The sequence below is a fragment of the Zingiber officinale genome, chromosome 5A (assembly GCF_018446385.1).
Source record: "Zingiber officinale cultivar Zhangliang chromosome 5A, Zo_v1.1, whole genome shotgun sequence".
NCBI classification, from domain to species: Eukaryota; Viridiplantae; Streptophyta; class Magnoliopsida; order Zingiberales; family Zingiberaceae; genus Zingiber; species Zingiber officinale.
In genome coordinates, this window is record NC_055994.1 from 100,587,190 (window position 1) to 100,599,222 (window position 12,033).

The 12,033-nt window shown below is 39.8% G+C and overlaps 1 non-coding gene across 1 annotated transcript; it reads left to right on the top strand.

Moving 5' to 3' along the window:
• Window positions 1-881: 881 nt before the first annotated feature.
• Window positions 882-987, top strand: LOC121983528. The gene has a single exon (XR_006112572.1). It is a non-coding gene; the product is annotated as a small nucleolar RNA R71 (small nucleolar RNA).
• The last annotated feature ends 11,046 nt before the right edge of the window (window positions 988-12,033 follow it).

Here is a 12,033-nt window from a genome sequence, read left to right on the forward strand (position 1 = left end):
CTTCTTCTTTTTGTATCCCTTTTGAAGCGGTCACTTGGGAGTCTCCCAAGGTCCATCCGCTCCTAAGCTCAATTCTATTGCAATGCTCCATAGGATTCACATCAGGTTTTCCTGGAAGTTGTCCTGGTGCTCTGGATGATGAGGAAGCTAGTTGGGCAATTTGACTATCCTGGATCTTTTGATGCTTTTTCGAATTATCCATTCTCTGAATGAGCTTTGCTAAATCTTGCTTCATTTCATTCTGACCTGAGATAATTTCTTCAAGCATCTTTTCAATATTTGACTTTGGTAAGCCTTGAGAAGATAGATGTTGAAAATTTTGTTGCCTAGCTTGAAAATTTGGTCTTGCCCCCATAGATGGTCCTTGATCTTGATTATTTCTGTAAGAAAAATTGGGATGACTCTTCCATCCAGGGTTATAAGTATTTGAGTATGGGTTGTTCTGCCTTTGATTGTAACTCATGATTGCATCACATTGTTCCAGTTGATTGATTTGTGCAGTGATAGCTCCCAATGGACATCAGTCATTTGAATGCTCTGAACTCCCACATACTTCACAAGATGTACTAATAGCATTGACCATATTAGCACTAGTCCCCATATTCTCAAATTTCTTTGTAAGAGCGTCCAATTTTGCAGACAAAAGAGTGACCGCATCTACATCAAACTTCCCTGATGCTTTAATTGTTGGGTTTACAGAAGAATAGCCACCACTTCTTTCATTTGCCCATTGATGATGATTTTGTGCTACACTGTCAATAATTTCTTTAGCTTCATCTAAACTTTTGTTCATAAGTGCTCCTCCCGCAGCTGAATCAAGGGACACTTTGGTATGATAGTTGATACCATTATAAAAAGTGTGCAACACTAACCATCTTTCCAACCCATGATGTGGGCATTGTTTGAGCATACTATTATATCTATCCCATGCTTCAAAAAGAGATTCTGAGTCAGTCTGCTTGAAGCTTGCAATTAAATTCCTCATATGAGCTGTTTTGCTTGGTGGATAGAATTTATCAAGAAACTGTTGCTCACACTGCTCCCAAGTGGTGATGCTATTAGGGGCCAAAGAATTCAGCCATTGATTTGCCCTATCTCTTAGAGAAAACCCAAATAATAATAATCTAACTGCATCTGAAGGAACTCCATTCATTTTTATGGTACCACATATTTCATAAAAGACCTCTAAGTGTTGATTGGGGTCTTCATGAGGTCCTCCACCAAATTGGTTCTGCTGCACCATAGATATAATTGCGGGTTTGATCTCAAAGTTATTAGCTTCCACTGAAGGTCTTGAAATACTAGATCGAAAACCTCTTGCATAAGGTGCTGCATAATCCTTGAGTGGTCTATTCGCCATGTTCAAATGTTCCTGTTCTTCAATTTGCCTTTGCAGAATTCTTCTTTTATGGAAAGTTCTGTCAATCTCAGGGTCAAAAGGAAAGAATTCCCCTTCAAAGTTAGATCTTCGCATACACAAGAACAAGATAGCAAATGACAATTCAACAGAAAAAGAAAAATAAAAGAATAAAAAATACATAATTGAATTTGTACAAAAAGAATTAACAAGAAGTAAAAGTTATACAAGAAAGTAAAAACAGAAATCTAATGATTAGTTACAACTATGCAATATGAAAGGAAAACAAATGTTATGTTTAGTCTAACTCAATTGATAATTCCTAATGTTATAGCGCAGTCCCCGGCAACGGCGTCAAAAACTTGTTACGCTCCGCAAGTGTACGGAAATATCGCAAGTAATATAAAAGATTATCGTATCCACAGGGACTGGAATAAGCACTAGAAATGTCTCAATGCGAATTAGCTAAACAACTATCCAATCGTTTCAAATGCAAAGTGAAGGTAAACAAATCTAATATTAAAGATCAACAAACAAGAGTTTAGTGTTTTGGGTTATGATAAAGGGAGATTCTAGAAGTTTCGATTTCTTTGTAAGGTTTCTTGAATGTAAATGGTTCACCAATTCTTATCCCTCAATTGCCAAACACTTGTAGAAAGTTGCCGGTTCTCTCTTGCAATAGATAACCGGCTAAGGACTGAGAAATGTATCTAAATATGATCAATTAGACGTGAACCTACGTTGTTCTTACACAGAAGCGCACCTATTACTATGCCTTCCTCGGATATCAACATAGAAGCCCACAACTTATTAATCTATCAAGATACAAGAAACTAATCACAAAATCCATCCAACTCTCTTGAATATTCCTATTTCCTCTTCAAGATTATCTCTCAAACGTCCTTACACGGGCTTGCACCTGTCACGTGGATCCCTCGGATGATTGAGTGAGAGTTTATCTTTACAAAGTCCACAAGAAATCCAAATTAAACAATCAATCAAGAATGAGAATTAAGCACAAATCACCATTAATCATTCAAGATCTAATTGATACAAGCAAGACAATGTCATTGAAACAAGAAAATGGCAAATCCATATGAGATTACATCAATCCATCATACAAATACTCCCTTAATCCTAGAATACAAGATCTACTCCATGAATCGAGGAAGAATACCCGAAGAAATAAAGATTACAAGCATTTCTTAAATCCCCAATCCAAGAAACCAAGAAAAGGGGAAGGAGAAAACTTATCTACGAAGAAGCCTCGTCTTCGGATCCAATCCTCGCTCCGGAGTCGAAATCGTCAAGAACTCCCTTAGAATCACCCAGAAATCCTCCCAAGAATGGGAGGAAACCACCAAATCTTGCCTTCTCCCAAAGGGGGAGAGATCCCCTTTCAATTCATGAAGGAAGGTTTAAATAGAGGAGGAAATCGAGCGCCACACGGCCCCACGACACGGTCGTGTGAGATTCACACGGCCATGTCCAGTTCCTTCTCTGCCAAAGCTGCACGGTCGTGTGGTTCACACGGCCAAGACCCTTCTGCTCTTTGGAAATGTTACACGGCCGTGTGGTGCACACGGCCACCACCTTCTTGGTCTCTGGAAACTTCACACGGCCGTGTGATGCACACGGCCACCACCTGCTTGGCCTCTGGAAACCTCACACGGCCGTGTAGATCCACACGGCCATGTAAGGCATCTGCTCTGATTTCTTCAAATCAAGACACGGCCGTGTGAGATTCACACGGCCATGTCCTCTTCCCTTCCTGTTAAGACTACACGGCCATGTGTGGTACACGGCCTGATGCTCTCTCCCTTCGATTACTTCCAAGCTTGCCCGAGGATGCATAATCTTCACCAATTTCGACTCCTGTGTACAGAAAATGCACAAAAAGCAGATCTCTGAACCAAAAGTGTAAATATGCTAAAAGGAAAGCTAGAAGTATAAAAATGCATAGATCAAGCATGTTCAAAGTATGTAAATGTGCATAAAAACATGCATAAAAGAGTATATAATCTACGCACATCAGACAGCAATCGAACTGCATCCGCTTAGACACCCTCACGGTTTACCATATCACAAAGCTTCAAGAATTCTTTAAGGTGGAAATATGGGTTTTCTGATATTTCTCCTCCACATTTGTGACCTTGTATCATGGTGATTAACTCTAGGTCTAGTTTGAAACTCTCTGTTCCAATATGAGGTTGCACAATCGGAGAAAAAAATCTTACGGAAATAGGTGTAAAAATTCTCTCAAAGGCCTCTTTCACATGTTAGTGTTCATGGAAAACAAAAATAATTATGAGAAAAAACAAAAATGAAGAATCAAAAACAAGAAATAAAATGTTATATAAAAACTAAGAAAGAAAATGCAGAATTTAAATTGCAAGAAAGAAAGTGCATAATGAAAACAAGAAAGACAAGGAAAAAAGAAAAAGAAAAATGTCTAGAGTAACTCATATGCTAATCAACTTATGTTAATTGAAAATAGTCCCCGACAACGACACTAAAAATTTGTTACGAACCACAAGTACACGGTTATGTCGTCAGTAATACAAAAGATTATCGATCCCACAGGGACTGTTGATTAAGTACTAGTTAGCTTTGCATAGTGAATTATCTAGACAATCTAAAATGGTTCACAAACGCTAGAGAGAAAGAAAAGAGAGGAGAGAGAGAGTAAAAAAGCGTAAGTGAATGAAGGGGAATAGATACTAGGATTTGGGTTTCGTTGCGATGCTAGTTAATGTCCCTATGCATTGTTTATCTCCCTAACTCCATGCTTATACTCGTGTAAGAGTTCTAACTAGAGTTTGATACAGCCCTGCAAAGATTGCACCGAAGAGTCTACCCAAGTTCTAACGCCATTAAGTAGAAGAGGTAATTTACGAAGTTCGATTATAGAGCTATCCTTCTGTCACAAGGACCCTCAATCCACGTTCTTAGATTACACAAATCACTTCGTAATGGTAGATCAATGCAATTAAGTAGAAGAGGTAATTTAGGAAATCTGATTATAGGGCTATCCTTCTATCACCAGGGCCCTCAGTCCACGTTCCTAGATTACATAGATCACTTCCTAACATTAATTTGGGAGAACCCTCTAAACTCTAATTAATCTTCCTAATAAGGATCAATCCCTATGTTAAGATCATTTGACTCTAGACATTGGGTAAGTATCGATGTCCTCTGTCATGAAGTGCATAATATGTCTAGTTGAATGGGTATCCTTCTGTCACAAGGATCCCCTGGTTTTCCAATCTAGTAGCAACTTTAATATAAAGACAAATCCCCTATATCTATATGAATTATCCTCACATATATTTCATCAAACACATATAAGGCACAATACACAATAGAATATTATATAAATACTTCATAGCATAGGAAAATGTCCAAATACATAGTTCATATATCACAACACATCATAACTACTTCCTACATCCTAGATCTGCTGATCTACTCTATTACTAGGGAATTACAACCAAAGACAATAAGTAAAGTAATCTACAACTCAATATATGGAGATAAAGATAAGAGAATGCTTATCTTTGAGGCGTAGCATCCTTGGAAGCGCTCCCTTGCTCCAGAGGAGGACGAATCGACGAAGATGGAAGATCTAGGGCCTCCTCAAAGGGGAGAACCCTTCCCCCAAACAATGGGGTAGAGCCCCAAGCCAAAGATGAGTGAAAAGGGGAGAAAACCCCCTTTTATAGAGTAGGGCACGGGCACCACACGACCCGTGACACAGCCGTGTGGCCTCCACACGACCTCCTTCTTCTTGCTCTCGGCTAGGGTGACACGGTCGTGTGGCTCACACAGCCATGTTCTACTATAGTTCTGGAGGGCTACACGGTCGTGTGGCTCACACGGCCTAGCTCTTTTTGACCTCTGGAAATGCTACACGGCCATGTGGCTCACACGGTCAACAACTGCTTACTCTCTGGAAGTGTTGTACGGTCGTGTGGATCTCACACACCCCTTGCATGGCTCTGCATGACTATATCTCATTTTAACATCTTTTATACCATCAAGATGGGGTTTTCTCTAGTTGAAGTCTTCATCAAAGTTATAGATCTTGAAGTTATCTTCATTTTGATATAAAGAATAATTCGTAACTTCAACCGAGCATAAAGTTATGATTGTTTTAGTTTTCGTCTGCAGTGCTAAAAATTTCACACGGCCGTGTGGATTCCACACGGCCTCCACACGACCCCCACACGGCTTCCACATGGCCGTGTGGTTTCTACATTGCCAAAAAATAGAAATACTTAGTTTTCGCATGCCCGTGTGAGTTCCACATGGCCAATACACTCTACAAGCTCTAGACTTTATTTAAGCTCTATTTTTGCTCCAAATTGCATCCTATCAATCAAAATAGACAAAGAGCAGATCTCCGAATAAAATATAATGGAAGTATGATATTATAATGAATATGGTGCAATAAACATAGATTATGCTAATGAAATACAAGTAAATGTGCATCAAAACATGATTAAAAGTGTATATAATCTACGCACATCAGTAGGTGAGGATGCGTTCCTTGCTGAGGGAACAGTAGGCATCGGTTTGACCTAGAATTTTCAAAGAAAATCCAAAGTTAGAACTGGACAGTCTGAAGGCTGTCAAGTTATTTATTTACATATTAATTGTTATTTGTCTAACTTCTTTTTACAGGTATTTAACAAGTTTTGTAAGGTCAGAATTAGCCTTGATCGGTTGATCGAACGGCTGGATCAGTCGAATGAACCCCAGTACAATAGGATCAAATTTCTAGAGATCAAACCAGGTTTGATCAAGGGATCGATCGACCAAATTGTAGGATCGGTCGACCAAACAGTGGATATACGATGTCCGAGATCAAGCCGGATTGATCTGATCAGACCAGATAAGCCAGCGAGGATAGCGAGATGGGTTGACCGAACGGCGAGATCGGTCAACCGAATGAGGACTTATCTAAAGTTGAATCTAGACGAGAAGACGGACCAATTCAGGCAGGATCGGTTGATCGAACCAGGGGATCGGTCGATCGATCAACGACGAGTCAAACCTGATCCTGAGATTAGTGGATCTGGATCAAACCTAGCTTGGCTATTTAAGGAGGGCTCGACCAGTTACTTCAACAACACAATTTCTGAAATAAAGAATGAATAATTGTTGCTCTCTTCAACGCTTCTCCGACAAACAACAAACAAATTCGAAACAAACGAATTAGCCACACGTGTTATTCACTAACCCCTCTAGCACATCATCGATCCTACAATTGGTATCAGAGCAAGGCCACTCTGATTTGGTGAAACCACCAATTAGTAAGGGGGTGGTTCTTCTTTGAAAAAATAAAATTATATACCGTTTTTTCTTAAAAAAGATTCTTGCGCCTTTCTTTTTTTCTTGCCAAAATTATTTTTGAAAATTTTATTTTCATTTTTTCACCATTGGTCAATATTAGAAAAATATCGCATTTACCAAAAATTGTAATAATATTTTTTTTATTTTTTTTAAATTAGTGAAATATTTTATTTTTCTACCGCATTACTAATTCAAGACCAAGTCTTGGAACATTCGTTATTTTTCTTATTATGTACGAGATTTCTCCTTTTTAATGGCCCACCAAGAAGGCTACAGCACAGCTCGCCTGCCTCTTTTCTCTGGTGAAGATTTTGGCTATTGGAAGGGCCGAATGGAGTACCACCTTAAGACGCAAGTGGAAATATGGATAATAATCCAGTCAGGATTCACATTTCCCACCGAAGATGGCGTCCTTGTCCCCTGCGACAAATGGGACGCACCAACCCGCAAAAAGATTGAAGCTGATGCAAAAGCAACACAAACTCTTCAATGCCGCCTAACCAAAGAAGAGCTTAACCGGGTTGATCCCTTCAACAGTGCAAAGGAGTTGTGAGAAAAATTGATTGAGATACACGAGGGTACTTCCGACACGAAGGTAAGTAAATGAGACTTAATATTAAATAAATTATATAATATACAAATGCAGGAAGGTGAGTCAGCGAGCCAACTTCATGCTTGCATACAAGATCTTCTAAACGAACTCCACACGATCGAGCAGAAAGTGGAGAATCGCAACATAATAAGGTACGCACTAAACGCTTTTCTGAGGAATATATTGTGACATCAATGGTAGAAGCCTACAAAGTATCCAAGGATCTTTCGTCAATTAGACTAGATGAACTCTTTTCAGAATTTGAACTTCATGAACAGACTAATGCATTGCCAGGTGAGAAAGGTATTGCTTTGATTGCAGGTGCAAGCAGAACACGGGAGCCAAAGCTCAAGGGACATACTAAACCCGAGTCCGAAGATGAACCGAACTCGAAAGACGATGATGAGATTGCTTCTGAACTTGTGAACCTAGTCCGGAAACTATACAAGAAGAAGAAAGGATTCACCAAAAAGGAGATCAAAAAGGTGATTCAATAAAAAACAATGCAACTGAGCCCAAAAATCAAATCAGAAGTAACTTGCTATGGCTATAACAAGAAGGGGCACATCAAAGTAAACTGTCCAAACTAGAAGGAAACAAAGAAGCAACGGAAGAAGAAGGTGCTTCAAGGAACGTGGGACGAATCTTCATCAGAAGACTCCGACGAGGAGCTCGAGCAGACAAGTCTCCTCGCACTTCCGGTCTGAGAACAACTTGACGAGTCTGAAATCGAAAGCGAATCCAAAGTCAAGTCTGAGAGAAGCCACGGATCCATATTCATTTCCGAAGGGCCAAACAGCGCTGTAAGATCCTCTCAAGTAGATAAATTGTATAATTTAATTAATTACTTAATGTGTAAATTAGCCAAGTCAAGTCACTCCAAAAGGAGGTAACAACCCTTATGGAAGTGACTAGCCCAAACTCTTTGACCGAACCTATTCAAACTGGAACTTCAACTCAAGTTCAACAACTTGAGAAAGAAAATTTTAGTCTGAAAGATCAAGTCAAAGAACTAAAGGAACATTGGAACGGTTCACCTTGGGTTTTAAGAATCTTTATCTGATTCTTGGAAAACAAAGGGCTATATATAATAGATCTGGACTTAGATACAAGACTAACTACAAGTTAAAATCATACTTATCTCTTGCTAACAGAACAAATAGAAGAACAGTCTAAGCATGGGTCCCCAAGTCTAACTTAATTAATCAAGTTGGTCAATATTGGATCCCCAGGGATCAAATTCACTATCTTGATAGACCCTATCGAGGCTATGATCCAAGGGAGCCAATAAAAAGACCATTGTTATCATTAGATAGATTTATTTGATGCTTACATTACTGTTAGATTTTTTGGACCGCAAAAACCGCTTTTTGCGTTGCGGAAACCTCGAAATTCTCATGCCACCGGATCCGTGCGAAGATTAAAATTTTGTAAAAACTTTCACGTACGAGTTTTCTAAGCCTAGATCTACTTTAGATCTACAAGATAAGAATTTACCCTTGATGCGAAGCCCTTCGCTTAATCCCACTCGTCCAAGGTTCGCCGGATCTCGAGAGTATCAAAGTAGATGCTCCTCTATGTGTATCCACACAAGCAAGAGATGGAAAAACCTAACAAAAAGGTGTGCTAGCACCTTTGAAAGGTTCGGCCAAAGAGGAGGAGAGGGAGATAGGTTGAGAGCTTGAGGAAGAAGAAGGAGGTTTCATCACAAAATGAAACTTACACTTGAATTCATGTGGCCAGCAACATTAAGAGGGATTATAACCTTCATGGAATGTCAAGAGTCACAACTCTTGGTAACTCCCATGAGGTGGCATCCCACTTAAGCAACCATGATGATGTGGAGCATCACCATTGGCCCACTTAATGCCAACTCACCAATGAGGTGGCAAATGGTCAAGTCAAACTTGACTCTTCATCTTCCTCTCAAGTCAAGTCAAACTTGACCACTTCTCTCCCATGTTGATCAAATCTAACCATTGGTTCAAGTCAATTTTAATTTAATGAATCTCTATTCATTGAATTAAATTAACTCAATGAGTCTAAGTCCAAATTAGACTCATCTAACAAATGAACCAAATTAAGTCTAACTCAATTAGCCTAATTTGGATTACTCTTAATCCAATTTGGTTTACTCTTAATCCAATTTGGTTCATCACATGAACCTAATCTTTTAGATTCATCAAATGAGCCTAATCTCCATCTAATTGCCCTTTGTGTGTGACCCTATAGGTTCTTGTAACGTTGGCAATGCTCCTAAACCCATTTAGAAGCATAAGTAATGAGCGGTATCTAGCAACACATCATTACTACCCAAGTTACAAGAATGTTGAGATCCAACATCACCTTGTGACTACTAATTGTGACTCTTCACAATATATGACAAGTGTCCTTCTATCCTTGACATCTAGATTGATCAATGTGAGGCATAGACCGTGTCATCCTCTAATCAATCTAAATCTTGATTCCCAAGTAGACTCACTTAATCAAATGAGCTCAACATCTCATATTGACTCATTTGGGCATGGTCATGCACTTAGTGGTCTCACTCTATCAAGAATATCGATGTCTCTCCCGTCATATACGAGGGATAGATCCCATCTACATCACTCACATCCCTCCGCATAATTTGTTACATACCTAGTAATCGCCTTTATAGTCCACCCAGTTATGGGTGATGTTTGACGAAGCCAAAGTATGCAACTCCTTATGTAGGGAACCATGGTGACTTCAAGTCCAAGGGCTAATAGTCATACTAATAGCCACATGAGAAAGTATATGACACTCATATAATGATCCATAATACATTCTCATGGTGGGTCATTCAGTATACATTCTCCAATGCATACCCATGTGTCAACTTGATATCTCCATATCCATGACTTGTGAGATCAAGTCATCGAGTTGACCTACATGCTAGTCTCATCGCATTAACATTGTCCTTGAATGCTAATACTTGACTAGGAATGATTAAGAGTAGTGTTCCCAATATCATCTCACTATCGATTCAACTAACCGATTGATATAGATAAGAACCTTTCTACTCAAGGACGCTATTATACTTAGTTATTTGGCACCAATACAAGTAAGCATAATAACCAAAAACAAATGCCTTTATATATATAAGAATATGATACAATGAATCCATACAACAATCATCAAATGATTGGCTCTAGAGCTCTAACTAACAATCTCCTACTAGCATTAGTGCCAATCAGTATAGGCTCTAAGACCCAATGACCTAGTGTGACCATCATGCTTTCTCTGTGCCAAAGCCTTGGTCAAGGGATCTGCGATGTTAGCCTCAGTGCGTACTCTGCAAATCTTCACATCTCCTCTATCGATAATCTCTCGAATGAGATGGAAGCGTCGTAGTATGTGTTTGGTACGCTGGTGTGAGCGAGGTTCCTTAGCCTGTGCTATAGCTCCATTATTGTCACAATAGAGCTCAATAGGGTCAGCGATACTGGGAACCACCCCAAGTTCAGTGATCAACTTGCGGATCCAAACTGCCTCCTTTGCTACCTCTGATGCAGCAATGTACTTGGCCTCTGTCGTAGACTCAGCTACTGTGTCCTGCTTCGAACTCTTCCAGCTCACAGCATCACCATTTATGCAAAACACGAACCCTGACTGCGATCGATAATCATCCTGGTCGGTTTGGAAGCTGGCATCACTGTAACCCTTTACAGCTAGCTCATCATCGCCTCCATATATCAAGAAATATTTTTTAGTCCTTCTCAAGTACTTAAGAATATTCTTGACTGCTATCGAGTGACTTTCACCTGGATCTGACTGGTATCTGCTCGTCATGCTCAAAGCATACGAGACATCAGGACGAGTACATAGCATGGCGTACATGATAGATCTTATGGCTGAGGCATAAGGGATCTGATCCATGCGGTCTCTCTCCTCTCTAGAAGAGGGACCTTGAGTCTTCAAAAGACTCACACCATGTGACATCGGTAGAAATCCCTTCTTGGAGTTCTGCATGGCAAACCGAAGTAATACCTTGTCAATGTATATACTCTGACTTAGGCCAAGCAATCTCGTAGATCTATCTCTATAGATCTGTATGCCAAGAATGCGGGATGCTTCACCTAAGTCCTTCATTGAGAAACAAGTCCCTAGCCAAATCTTGACAGACTGCAGCAAAGGGATGTCTTTCCCAATGAGTAGTATGTCATCCACATACAATATAAGGAAGACAACTGTGCTCCCAACAACCTTCTTGTAGACACAAGGTTCATCTTCATTCTTGATGAAACCAAACTGTTTGATTGCATCATCGAATCGAAGATTCCAGCTCCGAGAAGCTTGCATACTCTGCCAGTATGTTGTGGATCTACAAAACCCTCAGGTTGTGTCATGTACACATCCTCGAGCAGGTTTCCATTCAGAAACGCGGTTTTGACATCCATCTGCCAGATCTCATAATCGTGGTACGCTGCAATAATAAGCATGATCCGAATGGATTTAAATATCGCTACTGAAGAAAAGGTTTCATCATAGTCAATACCATGAATTTGCTTGAAACCTTTAGCTACCAAGCGACCCTTACAAATAAGTCCATCCATGTCAGTCTTTCTCTTAAAGACCCACTTACACCCAATGGGTTTGACCCCTTCAGGTGGATCAACCAAAGTCCATACTTGGTTAGTGTACATGGATTCCATCTCGGATCTCATGGCCTCTAGCCATTTCTCGGAATCTGGTCTCATCACAGCTT